The 17,594-nt window shown below is 42.0% G+C and overlaps 1 protein-coding gene across 2 annotated transcripts in view; it reads left to right on the top strand.

Moving 5' to 3' along the window:
* The window catches only part of LOC114650491 (glycerophosphodiester phosphodiesterase domain-containing protein 5-like), a 362,124-nt gene that overhangs the window by 162,153 nt on the left and 182,377 nt on the right, over positions 1–17,594 (top strand). The gene's annotated exons all lie outside the window — the stretch shown is intronic.

Below are 17,594 nucleotides of genomic sequence, written 5' to 3'. Positions count from 1 at the left end.
GTTAACATCCACTCATGCATGGGGAAAAAATACCGTCGAATACCGTGAAACTGGTAAAATTTTGAAAAATACTGTGATATAGAATTTTGGTCATACCGCCCAGCACTACACTAGACAAACTGTTTTATCTCTTTTGTTCATTATTTTTTATTGTAAATAAAACTGTTTTATTGTTAAATTATACCATAAAATTAGTTAATGGATTTTAGGCATTGGAGTGTGGACTGTGTACCATGGTTCATGAGTTTAACCAAAAAATAAAATTTTAAATATTGTAACTTTGATGGTTAAAAGAAAAAAAAAATGATTTGTGTTTGTGAGAGAATACCAAAGTCTAAATAAGATTTTTATATATCGGAAGGCTTTGTCTAATTTTTGGACTGTGTAGCTGTCCAGCTGCATTTTACTTTCACTGTCACTGTCACTACAGGCATGGTATAGTCTTGGAAACTTGCAAAAGGTATCTCTTGCATTTCATTTTGTTTTTCACTTGGCTGTTCATCATACATGTAGCATAATTCCTTGTTCATTGTTACTGCGTTAGAGGAAAACTCCACCTAAATATGTTACCTACCCCATATAGTTTGTACAGGTGGCTAAGAAAAATTTTGAGTCCAGTTTTCTGTTGTAAGTGGAGAAGACGTTTCTTAATAGGCATCTACAGTGATCCCCCGCCTATTGCGGAGGTTATGTTCCAGACCCATCAATGATAGGTGAAAATCCGTGATATAGAAAGACCATATAAATAAACATTTTTTTTTATAATTTAAGCCTAAAAATACCCCTCCCACACGCTTTAAACACATGTAAACTTATTAAAACACACTTTGTAAACACATATGATATGTGGATGTTGGGCTAAGGATATGAGTAACATCTTTCTATTATAAAACATTTTAATGTTATGCAAGACAAGGCAGTGAGACAGAAGGACAGCTGCTGTACAGGCTTTTGAATGATTGACGCGCAGAGCGACAAGCAGAACAAGCATCTTGGCAGAAGCAGCACAAAGCCAGCACAAAGTCCACTTCTCCTTAGCGTGCATTCAGCTCCCCCCCTTCACAACGCGAAGTGGCAGGAGTGTAGCGTGCCTCCGGGGAGGGGGGGGGCCTGGGGGGGGGATTTGAGCGAAGCGATCGAGACTAGATCATCTCGGACAGACACTTTGATGACACACCCTACTTACAAACAATTTAAAACAAGTTCACTGACATCTAACCTAGCAGTTGTTGGAATGCTTTTGATCCCAGCTCTTAAAACAACGACAAGCAGAACATGCAGCTTGCCAGCAGCAGCTGCAGAAACCCAGCAGATGATCCGACCACTTCTGCTTAGCGTGTGCTCAGCTCCCCCCATTCACAAAGCGAGTGGCAGAGACGCGAATTGGCAAAAGGACAGCTGCTGTACAGGCTTTTAAGTGATTGACGCAAAGCGTGACAAGCACAACACACTGCTGGCCAGCAGCAGCAGCAAGACACCAGCTGAACCGATCGTATCTCTTTAGCGTGTGTTCAGACCCCCCCCTTCACAATGCGATCAGCGTTATAAGTGCTGCGAGAAAGAGATTTAACCACTCCCGGGGCAGGAAATAAAGGACAAATATTGTTTTTACAAAAGTTTTAAAGTAAAAATGAAAATAATGCATATGCAACAATTCCCATGAAAATAATCTCTTTAAATTGTTTATCCGGTAAACCAAACCCGGGGGTGGGCAAGCAAAGCGAACAGGGGGCGGAGCCCCCTAGTAATAATAATAGCACTAATAAATCCACGATGTAGCAGGGGTGCGATAGCTGAACCGCGATATAGCAGGGGATCACTGTATTGTGAGCAACAGCAAACAATATTGCAAACCTCTATAGAAATATAGTATCTTAGGTTACTTGTGTCACATTATCCACTTTTTTTACTCACAATGTTTATTTTAACTAAAATTTTGTTTAATTAACCATCAGAGTTTGATCTGTTAAGCAAAAATGAAACTCCTTCAGATGCGGACATATAATCGAAATTAATATTTTTTGGGTGGAATATTCCTTTAACAAGAAACAAATAATAATGAAAAGTGGTATATCCAGATACAGGGGACACATGCACTCATGAGAAATGGCAGAACAACACACCAAAGTTTATTGATACATATTGAATACCACAGAACAACAATAACAAGCTGTCATTACTAAAAATAGTTATCCCATTGAAGCTTTTTTCCTTTTATTAAGAAAGGTGACCCTGCCGTACAATAGTCCTGATTGATGATGAAAAGTTCTGAAAGCTAAGAATATGTGACCAAAGCCCAATTGCATCAGTGTCTTAAAACCTTGTTTCAGTGGTCAAATCTGAATGCTTTTTTTCTACATTCATTCGTGCGTTTCGTCATGTTTAACTGTTAGACAGATGCACTGAAGTTTACAAGAGTTTTCTAAACATCATGTAGATACCGAATGTTTAAGTGATTTAAACTGGATTTGAATTATTGAATATCTAACTTTGCATGATTTCAGAAAGCCCTGCTCTGATTCAAAATCATAATGCTGTGCAGCATTTGGCACAATTTTGTAGTGTGCAACAATACCTGTTACTTTTCACTTTCGTCTTTGTAACAACAATTTACTTATTATCATCCGTTGTTTTAATTAAAGACAAAAGATTTATGGTAAGGTAAAGATGTGGTCTATATTTTTGCCCTTTTAACTGGTCTGTGTAGTCTTCCATTTAATCACATATGAAGCCAAAGTTATTTTCCTTTTTGTGAATATTTGAGTTGCTGTTTCTCTTACAATACTGTTTGGGGAAAGTTATTTTTAGGTTTCATTGTCCACAGGCACATTGCTCCTGATTGTAACAGCAGAGGTGACATTTAGATGTGTATTTTACATTGGGATTATATGCACTTCATAATGCTTTTACCATTTTTATTTCTTAGAATTGTTTTGTTCAAATTACATTTCCTTTAAATGTGTCACTCTGAAAAGTAAATACAGTAATCTGTTGTTATGTATGCAAAAAACACATTTTATTTGTGTTTAGAGAAGAATAATTTATCTTTATAAAACTGTAATTGAAGTCCTGCAATCATTTTTTTTTCATTTTCTTAATAGAAATTCTTTTTAAGCCCCACATGCAAACAATTATTTTACGCACAGCGGTTTTCAGGTTCAGTCCTGGGGGTGCCCTGTGACTGCACGTTTTTATCCTTCCAACCAACCCACTTCAATTAATAAACTGTCATTTCCAAGTATTTACATATGTTACATGGGGATGGTTTACTGTGTTTTTTTTTTTTAAATAAAATTGTGTTTTAAAGATGTTTTTCATCGTCCTCAACATGGTTTTCATGGTGATTTTTATTCCTATTAATAAAGTTGAAAATTTATTTTTAAATTTGTGAACTATAATACAGTTCTTATAGATTTTACACATTTATGTTAAGAAATAAACGTGTTGTTCTTTAGAAACTGTTTTTATGAAAATCTCTTCAGCAGACTATGTAGCTTACTTTTCTTGGTAATTAAAGGTCTCTTCAGCATAATCATGTACCCACGATACTCTACATTGTATTTGGATGATAACATAAGTCCTAAATTTTGGAAAAAATGATTCTTTATTGTTGGTGTTTGTATTTAGACTAGTGACATTGTAGTGTGTTAGAAGTTCTGAATGTTCATACATTGATTCGCTTTCAAGACACACTTAATTTGAAACCTATGCCACAGATCAGGTATGCACCATACGTAGCTAATGTTGCAATAATAAAAACACATTAATTTTGGAAGCTTGCTAATAAGTGTTTTAATATTTGGAACAAAAATGTTTGAAGAAATACAGGTATCAATATTAATATCTTAATTTTTGATTTCAGCCTATAACAGATCGCTCTTATTAGAGAAATGTAATATTTTTAAGCCTCTGAAAGCAAAACAGACAAGATTAAAACAGGCATTGGGAAATGTTAAATCCTCTTATCCAGATCAGGGTTGGGAATAGAATTTGAAACGTTCAGTTGTGCTGTATTTGTTGGGAGTTTATAGTTGTGCATGGTTTTGGGTTTCTTAAAGAAAAGGTGTGACCCTTTTCTTTTAAATATGGGTGAAAGGACACCTTTCAGTCAATTGTATTAATGTCAGCTCATTTTAAATGTGAACTATAAGCCATATGCAGTAACATATTATATTCTTAGCACAGTATGTTAACAAGCATGTTTGGGTTGTTGTTTTTTTTATCCTCAAAAATTAATCTACTGAATTCATGTCCATTTTGTTAGCTGCACTCAACCTTTAATGCCTTACCCATTCTTCTATATGTGCCCTGATGCATTTGCATAATGTTTTCTGACATGTTTTTATTAATAAAATACTATGTTTGCAGGCAATGCATTTTATCCATGAACAAAAAATGCTTGCACAACTCTGTACTTATTCTCCATTTCTCAATAGAAAATGGAACTAATTATCGATTGGTCTGTCTGTCTGTCTCTCTAATCTAGTTTCATTAGTTCTCATTAATTTAACTGTTATGTTTTCTTCATAATTTGCTTGTTATTTGCTGTGCTTTTTACTGGTCTTGTACAGTTGTTACACAGAATGTTTGTTATATGCTTTTTAAAAGCCTTGTAATAGTATGCATTGTTAATGGATTTTTCTAAAATCTTTTAAGGGAGAACATCAGAATAAGAAAAATGTTTCATTTAGTTTTTATTTTTTTTTATCTTTAAAGACATGTGAGTGCATGTTTGCATGTAGGTGTGTTATGACAGACTGGCTGGTATCCCATATAGTTAATGATCCAGCTTAACATGAGGATGAATATTAGCTCTGTGCATTGCTGAATAGGGTAAAGCTGATAATAAAAACTGATAGCCATCTTCAAATTAGCAGAATGTTAAAGTAGCTTTATGCATTAATACATACAGCAGTATTGCTGTCACTTGGCACTCACATTCAAGGGAGTATTTAGACGCTAAGGAAAAATTAACTGAAATAAAATTTATTCTGTGACCGTTTCTGGACTTTTTTTTTTTTTTTTTACATGTTTTAAGAAGTTTGCTAGAGTAATCTATAAATAAATTGTTGATTTGTAAGTGAATAATGATCATTGTATTTAGATACTTTCTCAGATGTGGTTTGTAGAGTGCTATCCTAAAATGCTAAAGTCATATGAATACTTATAAATTGAAAAATTATGTAACTTTAAAAATTATTGAACTTAAACTGGAATGACATGGTAATGGAGTGTAAGAACTCTTTTGATGGGAATGGGCCATTCATCTGTTCTATGCAAAATATTATAAATGGAGATTTTGTGGTCTTCAAAGTACTGCAGATACTGACAGTAAGCACTCTAAGCTGAATTCTTTCTGGTCATGTCAGCAGAGTTCTTTGCTCACACAGCCTCCACAATTCTGCTGAGCACCGCCATGACACTCAACCTGTCCACAGTGTAAATGCTGCCAACTACGCCAAGTGTTTTATCATTGAGTCACATCACGATCCATCCCAAGTTATTTACTCAGTGGTAACTGCCAGTGGTCATCTGCAAACCTGTGATGTTTGATTACTAAGGGCTTTAAAAGCAGCTCTTTACAGCATGAGCTAATAGAAGTACTCTCATTTGCAGCCTCACAGAGACTGCCTGTGAGCACTACAAGCAGAGTACTTTCTGGTGATGTATGCTAAGCTCTCCCAGTTTTGCTTAATGCCTACCTTTCTGCACAGCACTGCAGCTCTATCAATGATTCCAGCTCCCTTCATAATTTTAAACAATTGTAATTATTTTTTCATTCATCATAGAAGGTTTGAACCGCTCTTTGTCTCATCCCTCACCTAGGACCAGTTTGCCTTGGGTGGCCCTACCAGGGGCATAAAGCCCCGGACAACAGAGCTCCTACGATCATTGGGACACGCAAACCCCTCCACCACGATAAGGTGGCGGTTAAAGGAGGGGAAAAAAACCGCCACCTTATCGTGGTGGAGGGGTTTGCGTGTCCCAATGATCGTAGGAGCTCTGTTGTCCGGGGCTTTATGCCCCTGGTAGGGCCACCCAAGGCAAACTGGTCCTAGGTGAGGGATGAGACAAAGAGCGGTTCAAACCTTCTATGATGAATGAAAACTTTGGACGCCGTTTTCCCTTGCCCGGACGTGGGTCACCGGGGCCCCACTCTGGAGCCAGGCCTGGAGGTGGGGCTCGATGGCGAGCGCCTGGTGGCCGGGCCTGCACCCATGGGGCTCGGCCGGGCACAGCCCGAAGAGGCAACGTGGGTCCCCCTTTCCATGGGCTCACCACCTATGGGAGGGGCCAAGGAGGTCGGGTGCAGTGTGAGTTGGGTGGTGGCCGAAGGCGGGGACCTTGGCGGTCCGATCCTCGGCTACAGAAGCTGGCTCTTGGGACGTGGAATGTCACCTCTCTGAAGGGGAAGGAGCCTGAGCTAGTGTGCGAAGTTGAGAGGTTCCGGCTAGATATAGTCGGACTCACCTCGACGCACAGCTTGGACTCTGGAACCAATCTCCTTGAGAGGGGCTGGACTCTGTACCACTCTGGAGTTGCCCCCGGTGAGAGGCGCCGAGCGGGTGTGGGTATATTTATTGCCCCCCGACTTGGAGCCTGTACATTGGGGTTTACCCCGGTGGACGAGAGGGTAGCCTCCCTTCGCCTTCGGGTGGGGGGACGGGTCCTAACTGTTGTTTGTGCGTATGCACCGAACAGCAGTTCGGAGTACCCACCCTTTTTGGAGTCCCTGGAGGGGGTGCTAGAGGGCATACCTTCTGGGGACTCCCTCATTCTGCTGGGAGACTTCAATGCTCACGTGGGCAATGACAGTGAGACCTGGAAGGGCGTGATTGGGAGGAATGGCCCCCCCGATCTAAACCCGAGCGGTGTTTTGTTATTGGACTTCTGTGCTCGTCACGGATTGTCCATAACGAACACCATGTTCAAGCATTGGGGTGTTCATATGTGCACTTGGCACCAGGACACCCTAGGCCTGAGTTCGATGATCGACTTTGTGGTCGTGTCGTCGGACTTGCGGCCACATGTCTTGGACACTCGGGTGAAGAGAGGGGCGGAGCTGTCAACTGATCACCACCTGGTGGTGAGTTGGCTTCGATGGTGGGGGAGGATGCCGGTCAGGCGTGGTAGGCCCAAACGTGTTGTGAGGGTCTGCTGGGAACGTCTGGCAGAGCCCCCTGTCAGAAGTAGCTTCAACTCCCACCTCTGGCAGAACTTCGACCATGTCCCGAGGGAGGTGGGGGACATCGAGTCCGAATGGGCCATGTTCCGTGCCTCTATTGTTGAGGCGGCTGACCGGAGCTGTGGCCGTAAGGTGGTCGGTGCCTGTCGTGGCGGCAATCCCCGAACCCGTTGGTGGACACCGGTTGTGAAGGATGCCGTCAAGCTGAAGAAGGAGTCCTACAGGACCCTTTTGTCCTGTGGGACCCTGGAGGCAGCTGATAGGTACCGGCAGGCCAAGCGGAATGCGGCTTTGGTGGTTGCTGAGGCAAAAACTCGGGCGTGGGAGGAGTTTGGGGAGGCCATGGAGAACGACTTTCGGACGGCTTCGAGGAGATTCTGGTCCACCATCCGGCGTCTCAGGAAGGGGAAGCAGTGCAGTGTCAACACTGTATATGGTGGGGATGGTGCGCTGCTGACCTCGACTCGGGACGTTGTGGGTCGGTGGGGGGGAGTACTTCGAAGACCTCCTCAATCCCATTAACATGCCTTCCAATGAGGAAGCAGAGCCTGGGGACTCAGAGGTGGGCTCCCCCATCTCTGGGACTGAGGTCACCGAGGTGGTCAAAAAACTCCTTGGTGGCAGGGCCCCGGGGGTGGATGAGATACGCCCGGAGTTCCTCAAGGCTCTGGATGTTGTAGGACTGTCTTGGTTGACACGCCTCTGCAACATCGCATGGACATCAGGGACAGTGCCTCTGGATTGGCAGACTGGGGTGGTGGTCCCCCTCTTTAAGAAGGGGGACCGGAGGGTGTGTTCCAACTACAGAGGGATCACACTCCTCAGCCTCCCTGGAAAAGTTTATTCAGGGGTCCTGGAGAGGAGGGTCCGTCGGATAGTCGAGCCTCGGATTCAGGAGGAACAGTGTGGTTTTCGTCCTGGTCGCGGAACAGTGGACCAGCTCTATACCCTTAGCAGGGTCCTGGAGGGTGCATGGGAGTTTGCCCAACCAGTCTACATGTGTTTTGTGGACTTGGAAAAGGCATTCGACCGTGTCCCTCGGGGAATCCTGTGGGGGGTACTCCGAGAGTATGGGGTACCGGCCCCCCCTGATAAGGGCTGTTCGGTCCCTGTACGATCGGTGCCAGAGCTTGGTCCGCATTGCCGGCAGTAAGTCGAACCCGTTTCCAGTGAGAGTTGGACTCCGCCAGGGCTGCCCTTTGTCACCGATTCTGTTCATAACTTTTATGGACAGAATTTCTAGGCGCAGCCAGGGCATTGAGGGGGTCCGGTTTGGTGGGCTCAGGATTGGGTCACTGCTTTTTGCAGATGATGTTGTCCTGTTTGCTTCATCAGGCCGTGATCTTCAGCTCTCTCTGGATCGGTTCGCAGCCGAGTGTGAAGCGGCTGGAATGAGAATGAGCACCTCCAAATCCGAGACCATGGTCCTCAGCCGGAAAAGGGTGGAGTGCCCTCTCAGGGTTGGTAGCGAGATCCTGCTTCAAGTGGAGGAGTTCAAGTATCTCGGGATCTTGTTCACGAGTGAGGGAAGAATGGAGCGTGAGATCGACAGGCGGATCGGTGCGGCATCCGCAGTAATGCGGGCGCTGCATCGGTCTGTCGTGGTGAAAAAGGAGCTGAGCTGCAAGGCGAAGCTCTCAATTTACCAGTCAATCTATGTTCCTACCCTCACCTATGGTCATGAACTATGGGTAGTGACCGAAAGAACGAGATCGCGAATACAAGCGGCTGAAATGAGTTTCCTCCGCAGGGTGTCTGGGCTTTCCCTTAAAGATAGGGTGAGAAGCTCAGTCATCCGGGAGGGGCTCAGAGTAGAGCCGCTGCTCCTCCGCATCGAGAGGAGTCAGATGAGGTGGCTCGGGCATCTGATCAGGATGCCTCCTGGACGCCTCCCTGGTGAGGTGTTCCGGGCACGTCCAACCGGGAGGAGGCCCCGGGGAAGACCCAGGACACGCTGAAGGGACTATGTCTCTCGACTGGCCTGGGAACGCCTTGGGATTCTCCCGGAAGAGCTAGAAGAAGTGGCCGGGGAGAGGGAAGTCTGGGCATCTCTGCTCAAGCTGCTGCCCCCCGCGACCCGACCTCGGATAAGCGGGAGACGATGGATGGATGGATGTAATTATTTTTTATTATCATTATTGTATTATTTTGCTCTTACCTTAAAGTCCTGGAATCTATATATATAATTCACTAAGCCTCCGACAAGTAGCCACCCATGGAAAGCATGCCAGAAGGGGCGTGGATTCACTAAGCCGCCGACAAGTAAGACACCCATGGCGCACGCAGGAAGGAGCCACGCCCACCAACTCTGAGACCATTGGATACAACGACAACTCGCAGAGCCACGCCCACCAACTCGGACGCGACGACTCGGGAAAAAATGCCGTCATTTATGTTCGTCTGTCCTACAGTACACATGCACCTCTGAGCCACGTTGACTTTTCGGTTACGACGCACGACCACGTGCACCATAGCAAACTGTTTTACACGCTACATACAGCAATTCGCATTCGCAACAAACATGCGTCTTCTTAGATGGTCCTGCAGGAACACGGAAAACATTTCCCCGCACACCAACACTCCGTTTTCCCCGGCCCGCGTCTACCCTCGCTCTCTAGGCATTCACACTGCCTGCTCATGTGCCCGGACGCAAAAACTCACCAACCACCCAGTTAGTCCCTTTCGTCTGTGCTAGGAGTCCACATGCACCTCTGAGCCATGTTGACTTTTCATTATTCGTTTCGGTCACGACACCCGACTACGTCCACCATCGAAAACCATGGGAAACGAACAACGAAGCCCCGCCCAGAAACTCTACCCCTCCGCCAACTCGAACAGCTCATCAAACACATACTCGCTTTGGTCTGTGCTGCTGTCCAGATCCAGCTGTGAGCCACGTTGACTGTTCTTTTGCCCTCCATGGCTACGGCTTGTTTCATGGAAACAACACTTCTTTCAATGTTATAGAAATTCCTGCATCAGGTAACTGTTTGTTTCTATCAGTCGGGCTTTTTTGGAAAAATGTCATTGACGAAACTGTTGCTCTCAAACTTCGCAACAAGGCTCTTGGCTTTGTTTGCCAACATTGGGATAACATCGGCGAGGTGGTCACAAACTGCAACAACTCACCACACAAGGATGCCCTGTCTCTCGAGGCATTCACACTGCCGGAAGACAACCATGGGATATGCAGAAAATAGCCATGTCAGTCAACGCAGATCAGACACCCTGGCCAAACAACACTAAATAATCAATAGCTGCAACTACTTTGCCCGCCCCCACTCCTGACCTGAGTCGGTTTCGTCTGTGTTCAGCAGTGTTTCCCAAACTCGGTCCTGGTGAACCCCTGTGGATGCAGGGTTTTGTTCCAACCAGATTCCTAATCATTAATGCCAGTGAAACTCATCCGGGATAAGTCGGTTTTTCAAACACAGCCGTGTAGCAGATTAGTCTAGCAGACTAGCTGGTGAAAGAGCGCCCTCACGCTGAGTGAAAAGCCAATGTATATTGAGTCTAGAAAACATGATCAGCAAGTCTTTGATAGGCTGCAACAAAATGATGAAAGAACGGGCGCATTTTATTCACACAAGCTGGGTGGGTGGGTGTTAGTTAGTTAATTAATTACTCGAAGGATTTCAAGATTTAATATACACAAGCGGTAACACTGTAAAAGCAGCCCAAACCAGAAAAGACGGCTGGCAAAAAGTGGCCGACAAATTAAACGCGTGTGCATTGTACTTACTGAAAGCAGCGTTACTGATTTTGGAAATGTTCATTTTTTTCCCTCTGCTTAAAAAACATTAAAAAAGCGGCGTGATTATGCGGCGTATACTACGCCGCGAGTTGGTATGCAGCGTGTAAAACAGTTTGTTTGTCGTGGGTAATTTGCCTTTTACTTTAAGACGAAGACAATTTCCTGTAGATTTGCCTTTGCGATGACAATTAATAAGGCCGAGGCCAAATTTTCAAAAACATGACTAGCGGGTCATACGCTCGCACTGATTACGTCCCTGCCCTTTGTACACCCACCCCCCGGTACTACCATGGTTGGGTGACTTGGTGGATTATATATAGAAAAGCAGCCAAAACCGCAAACAACAATGAAAAGTCTACGTGACTCACAGGTGCATGTGGACTGTGCAAAGAGCAAAACGACTCAGGTGACGAGTTGGGGGTGGGCACATGAAATGTTACTTTTCTTGGTGATTTATTACATTACCGATTTTTCAAATGTTAATTTTCTCCCTGTGCTTAAAAATCATTAAAAAAGCGGCCTGATTATGCAGCGTATGGTACGCTGCGGGTTGGCTAGTGTTAACTGTTTTCTGGACTTCCATCCATCCATTTTCCAACCCGCTGAATCCGAACACAGGGTCACGGGGGTCTGCTGGAGCCAATCCCAGCCAACACAGGGCACAAGGCAGGAACCAATCCCGGGCAGGGTGCCAACCCACCGCAGGTTTTCTGGACTTTCTCTAGTCCATTTATATATTTCCTATAACACAGAGAACAAAACTGGACACAGTATTTAAGATGTATCCTCACAAATTCATTCTGTACCCCAAGAATAACCTGTGATTTTTATTTAATTCCAAGGACTATAGATCCCAACATCATGCTATCCCTCTTTAAGTATATATACACTGGTTGGATGTGGACAGTGTTAAGTCCAATTTCACTTAACAACCCTAGATTTAATAACTGTCTAAGAAAGGCTAAACATTTACTGTACATCAAGACAATTTAGAGCCTAGCAAGTCTATCTTCAGGAATCAGTCTATAAAATTTATAGATATGCAAATGCAGAATATTTTCAGGACATAATTGAACTTGATTGGCAGAAAACTTCCTACTGTATGACCACAGTGAGCTGATATTTAAGTGATAAGATATTAACTGAATCCATTATTCCTTTGAAGCAGGAGATTGTGGTCAAATATAATTTATAAATATAATATTGTATTGCATAATTTATTTGAAAAAGGTGTTTTGCCATTTAGTATGTTGATTTTTTCCCTAACAGATATACATTATGATTAACTGATAAAAACCTTATTCATAACTAAATGTGTAAAATCTCTATTTAAGAATGCTTAAATGCAGAGAAAGCATTTTATTGTTTATCTAAATGCATATTTCTGCATTGTAACTTCATGCCCTTGCAGTATCAATTTCTTACATTCCCAGTGTAGTCTTTTTTTCCCCCCACAGTATTCTGTCCTCACAAGGACACACAGGTTGCAGAACCTACATATGTTCATTTTTTCACAAGCTGAATCACATGTCTTTGCTTAATAGGTGACTGTTTATCATCTGCCATATACTATCATCGAAATGGACAAATAAATGTTAAGTGAAGGATTCACCCATGATGTACATGGTGATGTACTTTGGCTCACAACAGATTTAGCTTCTGCTTAGTCTGAATTTTTAAGACAGAGGGTTCAAAAAAAGATTAATATTTCAGCAGTACCTTTCCTTGGTAAAATGGTATCATGCTGAGCCTGCCACCTTTGCTCTTCATGCCATATGCACATTGATGAGATAAATCTGATTTCCCACTGTGCCACAGAAGAGAACAGGCACTGACTCCATCTGTATCTCATATTTCGGGAGTCATTCAGTACATTTTCTATACTGCTCTGCAGGAAATGTGATAGATTGTTTAGGACAAAGCCTATGGTCCCTTAAGTAAACTGTTGATTTTATTTTTGTTTGTTTAAACAATATTTAAAGTTATGCACTATTATCCAATATTGAAACATGTGTCATCTCTCTGTCTCTCTCTTTGTAGTCTCTCTCCTTAATATTTTGGAAAAATCTTAAAATATAATGACATGCCCAAAGAAACATCCCTGTGGACACTTTTATGAGCTTAAAAGGAATGTTTATTTTTTGTACTGGGGAGAGCAGGTATGTGGGGGAACATGTTTGTGACGATTGAGGACAGTTTTAGTGTACAGTGGCATGGATTTAAATCATTTCTATGGAATTTTCTGCTTAGTTGAGGATGGATCTTCTTTCAGCCTATTGACTGTGTTGAGACCTGTCAATGATTTGAATATACCTACTATCAGAGCTTATAAGCAACGCTATCATCATGCATTTTGATAATGCCTTTATTCAAGGTGGCTTGCAAGGTCAGAATATCTTAAAACTGTTCATAGATATTTTTATGACTTGCTCCGGGTCACACAGTGAGGCAGGGATAGCAATTGAACAAGCCGCCTTGAGGTTTAAAGTCTAGTGAATCAGATTTTACACCATGCTGCTTGCTGTGAATTTAATATAAATCTGTAATGTAAAAGATACAAAGTCTGAATTAGTGTAAGTCACCCTTATTCGTAGTGTTCATAAAAAATGTAATTATTTACTTTATAAGGCAAAAGTAAACAAAAATTGCTTTGTCAAATATTTCAATTATTAAAATGTATGAATCAATTTAAATGTTTAAAGTCTAGATATTTCTGATTATAATAGAAATTTCTCATTGTTCACCCTCTGACAGTGATCCATACAGGGCTAGATTTCTAGTAAAGTATCAATAATAATACCATATTCATAATCACTGACCTTAAAATAAGGACGATATCCCACATGCTTATGTTTGATATTTGTCATTTTTAACATTCTGGGAGTGGCTGTTAGAGGGATAGAACCACCGGTAAAGAATCAAATATCAAAAATATTATTATTTGTTATATAAATATATCGTCTGTTTATATCTCTCCCTGTTTTCCCACTCCATCCAGCTCCTTCTCTAAGTTCTCACCAGTCACTTCTGCGTTTGTTAATAACCTGCTTTGTAAGATGAGGCCGACTACTTGTGTACTGGACCCCATCCCCACCACACTACTTAAATCCTGCCTTCATGCCATAATCCCGACTGTTACAACAATAATAAACTCATCCCTTGACACTGGCTCCGTGCTGCTCACTTTTAAAATTGCTTCTGTAACCCCAATGTTAAAAAAGTCTGGCCTTGATGCTGACAATCTTAATAATTTCCGGCCTATTTCCCACTTACCTTTCCTGTCAAAAGTTCTTGAGCGTGTTGTAGCTTCCCAACTCACCAATTACCTAACCTCTAATAATTTGATGGAACACTTTCAGTCTGGTTTCAGGGCGCGGCACAGCTGTGAAACTGCTCTGCTACGGGTAACCAATGATTTGCTTATGGCAGCAGACTCTGGACAAACTAGCATATTAATTCTGTTAGACCTCAGTGCAGCATTTGACACTGTTAGACATGACATCCTACTGTCCAGAATGGAGAACATGCTGGGTATCTCTGGCACTGCCCTCCAGTGGTTCAAGTCCTATCTGACTGATAGGCAAGAGTTTGTTAGTCTTGGCAACAGCAGATCCAACTCCGTGCCAGTCACACAAGGAGTCCCTCAGGGCTCTGTCCTTGGTCCTCTGCTTTTCTGTATTTACATGCTTCCCCTTGGCCATATCATCCGTAGTTATGGATTGGGTTATCATTTTTATGCAGATGATACTCAGCTCTACTTCAATGTTAAAAGTGGAACTTCATCAGAGCTTTCTCAGCTCACAACCTGCCTTAGTGAAATTAAAACCTGGATGGAGCAGAACTCTTTAAAATTAAATTGCAATAAAACTGAACTCCTGCAAATTGGGACTAAAATGCAACTTAATAAAATGAGCTCCTTCCCAGTCCATCTTGGCAGTGATCTCATCAGACCTGCCTCTACTGTAAAAAATCTTGGTGTCATTTTTGATTCCTCCCTCACTTATTCCGCCCACATAATTCACATTAAGAAACTTTCTTACTTTCACTTCCGTAACATATCCCGTGTTCGCTCCTTACTCTCCTTCTCTAATGCTGAGAAACTTGTCCATGCTTTTATCACATCCCGCATCGATTATTGTAATTCCCTACTGGCAGGTGCCCCTTCTAATCTTATATCACAGCTCCAGCTTATTCAAAACTCAGCTGCAAGAGTCCTTACTCGAACCAGCAGCAGCGAGCACATCACACCCATCCTGCTCCGTCTTCACTGGGTCCCTGTGTCCTACAGAATCGAATATAAAATCCTACTAATAACCTACAAAGCTTTAAATAACCTCGCACCAAACTATATCAGTGACCTCCTCCATCACTATGTGCCTGCCCGCCCACTAAGGTCCTCTGATTCTGGTAATCTTGTTGTGCCCCTCACTAATCTACACTCTATGGGTGACAGGGCCTTCAGCTGTATAGCGCCCAGACTCTGGAATGACCTACCAAAATTAATCAGGTCAGCTGACTCCATGAATTCTTTTAAAAAACAACTCAAAACTCATCTGTTCAGGAAGGCTTTTAGCTCTACTTGACTTTATTACCTTTCTCTCAGTTTACTTCTCTGTCAAGATGCCAACGTAACCTGTGTGTGTGTGCTAGACCATCAATTATGTTGTCTGTTTTTTTTTTTTTTCAGAATTTACTGTCTTAATCTTCTTTATTTATCTGGTTTGTACAATGCTATATACTGTATATTCTGCCATTCTTTATTATATTCTGTAAGTGCCTTGAGCATGGGAAAGGCGCTATATAAATAAAATGTATTATTATTTATTATTATTATTGGCAACCTCAAAATAGCATAAAACAACACTCTCCACACCTATGTAACTGATCCTCACATTTTCAAAAATTTGTGCGAAGGAGTAACTTTGACCCCTTGTATACCATCATGAGTTGAATCCCTTGGGGTCGGTTATTGTGACATGCGGAACTGCAAGTTCCATTGCTCATTTTTGGTGAAGACATCAGTTTACACTTTATTATAAAGGTGTAATTTCCTGAACGAAGGAAGGTCCAGAAATGGCCTAAATTTGGTGTTTGGTATTTGCACAATATGAGGGTTTTTTGGGTGTAGAGAGACAAAAATATGACATCTTGCATAACTAAACATCAAGATGAGCCGAGCAGTACATGATATTTGTGGGTTACCAGTGTGTCAGGAGACGTCCAACAAAAAACAAACCTGAAGTGATTTCAAAGCTTTCATAAGTAACTCTTACAAACACAAAAGGTGTTAGGGCAGTGTCTAACTCCCCATAGTAGGTTCAGTCTAATCTGGACCTGGAACCCTTATTAAAATAAGTGAGATATTTTTTTATAGATTTGTTAACTCTCTTTGTCATCATCAGCTTAATTTTATAAATAAAATAAGTACATTTTGATAATTTGCATAGATTTTCTTCCATGTAGGAGGGCAATCACACTTGCTTAAGTCATACAAAATAATTTTTCCAGTGATTTGTAGTCTCAGACTTAATTTACATAATCTTAGTAAGGCAGTAGAAGTTGTGCACTCATCTGTGACCTACAGTTGTGTAGTTTGACATCCCCAGTGACTCAGTCTGACCAGTCTGCAACTTGCCTGAAAAAATCAAACAGGTCTGATTTTTGTCTTGGGAGATTAGGATTCAGACTAACCAATGATCGCTCACTTAGAAGTACAACGCATATAATTCAACTACGAGGAATAAGGAAAGCAGGCGTTTTAGACCTCACAAACAGAAGAGAGTCTCATTTGTCTGATGTCTTATGTTTTACATACTATGAACAAATGAACAAAAAAGCACAAAGGTTGTGACTGAACTCTCTGCACCTAGAAAGCATTTGTACAGCATTGGCACAGTCAAGTAGCAAATTATTGGTGTTCAGAAAGTGAGGTGAGCTTATGATACTTTGGAAATGTGAAGGTTTGCTGGAAATTCACCACAGAATTGAGAAGTTTGTCATCCTCTTATGATTCCTAGTCATGTAATTTCACATCCTCTGGCAATAAGATCAGCAACCATACTCTTCAAACCTGATACATTGATGGTATTTTCAAGCACATGTACTCAGCAGCCAAAATATGTTGCTGCATCTAGTTGATACATATTACAGTATTTACATGTACTTAAACAGCACTAGAATGGTGCCTGTAAAGCTTGAACCCTGATCTTAGATAGTGGTGGAGAAATTAATATTAATATATCACTTCTCCAGTTACTTATATTTTTATAATCTGTCCATCTGTTTGACAGCAAATCCATATACATTTTTAGATAATGGACACAAATTTTAAAATTCAAATGACTATAATCTAATACAAAGCTAGTTACCCTTGGTTTTGTAAGTTTTGTTTTAGAATGATGAAAAAGAATACATTGTTTATTTCATATTTTAAACCCTTTAATAGCATTCCTAATAGCTAAGGATAATAACAAATCAGTTACTTTACAACTGCATATTTAACTATAAATGCTATATGGTGTTTGTACATCTGTGTTTTGCAAATAGAAACAATGGATTATGGGGATCTGCGGTGGGTTGGCACCCTGCCCAGGATTGGTTCCTGCCTTGTGCCCTGTGTTGGCTGGGATTGGCTCCAGCAGGACCCTGTGTTTG

Source organism: Erpetoichthys calabaricus, chromosome 4 (assembly GCF_900747795.2).
Source record: "Erpetoichthys calabaricus chromosome 4, fErpCal1.3, whole genome shotgun sequence".
Lineage (NCBI taxonomy): Eukaryota > Metazoa > Chordata > Cladistia > Polypteriformes > Polypteridae > Erpetoichthys > Erpetoichthys calabaricus.
The sequence above is the reverse complement of the archived record's forward strand: the minus strand, read 5'-3'. Positions and strand labels throughout refer to the sequence as shown.